A 2,500-nucleotide genomic window follows, 5' to 3' on the forward strand; every position below is an offset into this window, starting at 1 on the left:
TCCTATCTCTGCCCACAGGCCACGGTAACGCTTTCGTGAGTCGCCAAGTACATCCAAACTTTCGTTGCCATTTTTCGTAAATAAATCTCGTGTTTCCGGCTGGGCAGTATTTTTAAGCAAACACGTCGGTCACTACCTCAAGCCGATGAATAACTTATGAATCCTCTTTTTTATCAAATCACTTTGGTTGACAGAAAAATATTGGTTTCAGAATGAATTTGTATAAACAATAGTGTCTTTACGTTGGTTGACAAGCGGCCTAAAACCCGTCTGCAATTAATTTTAATCGTTCACAAAAAGTACCTAGAAAGTTAAAACGTGAGGTATTTGGTTACAGTTAAACTGAACGATGGAACTTTCATTCATTTAATACCTGAATTTTCTCAAGCAATTTGCTCGCGGTGAAAGAGCGAGCGAAGTTTTAATTTAAGTTCAACAACACATATACGCTCTCGGTGAGTCTTTCCAAGTCCGTTCAATTTGAATATTTTACCGTAAATTGCACAACAGAAACTGAAAGAATTTTTTGAGAAAAGGCCACATTAAATCCCCTTGTGTCTCGTTGGAGTGTGCCATTCGAATTTAGTTTTTGTGAAGGAAAGACCAGATTTACGCACGCCATTGCAGCAAACAAACGAGCAAACTCTCACAACTTCACAATAAAAAAATTGAATTTACTCACGATTACTTTCCTCGCCGTTTACTTAATGAACAGAGGTAAATCTTCGTACATGAATGAATCGTCGATGAGAGTGAATAATACTTTCCGTTAGATCACTGACTGTTTTTGAATCTTGCCAAACTAGTTCCGTTGTTTTTCAAATGTTCTTACGTTTTCTTTTTTACTAACGCGCTCTCTAATTGACAGGTGTCAGATTGTGACAGATACTTGTGAAAATAATGTTTCAAAGTTTGTTTGGAAGCCTTTTAAATTATCGTTACGGAAATGAAAATGTTTCGTTGAGGCATCTCTCTTGAATTTGTATCACCTCTATTTTACCTACCATTTACTGGCTCAAAAACTGTTCAGTTTATGGAAGATCTGCCGTATTTACAGCCCTAAATCATTCGGGTTCTTTCGGAAAGAATTTCGTCAAGTTTCAAAAAAAAAAATGTTATTTACCGGCTAAGGGTCGGTCCGTATGGTGAAAAACTGTGACCGAGGTCTTGAAAATGCTGCCCTACGGCCTACGGCCTCAGGACAATTCAGTGTTTCTTACTCAAATCATCTAATGCATTCAATCATCTCATGCATTCAATGATGTTTCCCGGGTATATTGTTTCACCCTCTTTGAGCAATTGGGGTCTTCGTTTTGTAGTTTTACCCGCCTCAAACCACAAAACGAAGACCGCCGCTAAAACGCTTTATTTGACGCTAAAACAATGAAATCGATGGGGTCTTCGTTTTCTAGTTTTACCCGCCCCAAACTACAAAACGGAGACCCTCACCAAAAACGCTATACTTGACCCTAAAACATTGAAATCGGTGGGGTCTTCGTTTTTTAGTTTTACTTCATATTGATAGTTAAATTGAAATATAGGGACATGACTGCTTGCATGTTTAGTTGTAGAATCAACTATCGCTACTTGAGTTTTGTTTAACTGTCACTATATGTAGCAACCTCATTCAGTGAATGCCTCATAGGTTAAACTTGTTATCACGAAAGTTAAACGTAAGAGTTGTTACTTGTCTTCAGTTTTCCCGGTTTTTCAAGAGAGTTTATATTCTCTTGGTTTAATCATCAAAGGATTCATTGTCTAGCAAAAGATTTCGCTTTGATAAGAATCAAGAATGGCTTGTTTATTTCGAGAGCCGATAGTGAAAGCCAACTGTGTTTGCAGCACAATAAACCCAAGAGGGTCGTTTGTTTTTTTCTATGTGCATGCCAACATCGTCCAAAAGTTATGAACTTTGTAAGTTTTCTTGCGTGGGATCAATACGCGGAATCCCGAGCGTGCGAGGGTGGGCCCATCATGCCCGCTCAGGTAGCCAACCAGAACACAGGATTCACGTCATCTTGCCCTCGTGCGCTGTTAACTATATGATAAAGTGACTTACATAGCAAGATATCTACTGACCAATCATATGTTATCCCGTTTCACGATCACAGGTCTCGACATGTTGCCTTTATTCCACGTAAGAGTCAAATTGAACCATTGAGTTACAACATTAAACACATGATGGTCAGTTGGTGGTCTAATGAACCATTAATTTTTTTCCTTTAGCCCCCTATGACGGGTTCATCAGTTCCCGAACCGAAATATTGGGAAAACATATATTTTACAGTTGATCTCAAGTTTATATTTCATTTTTTGCCTTCATCTCTTCTCCCCGCCGTGAGGGGAGAACATGAATAGATAAATAAACGAATGAAAAAAGAAAGTTCAACAGTTTCCACTTATAGTCATATGGTACATAAACTGATTACTGAGGTGAAGTAAAGTCATAGAGGGCTAGAAATGCAATATTCCAAGTTCAAAATCGAATAAATCAAGATAG

Source organism: Pocillopora damicornis, chromosome 10, assembly GCF_964200805.1.
Source record: "Pocillopora damicornis chromosome 10, jaPocDami1.2, whole genome shotgun sequence".
Lineage (NCBI taxonomy): Eukaryota > Metazoa > Cnidaria > Anthozoa > Scleractinia > Pocilloporidae > Pocillopora > Pocillopora damicornis.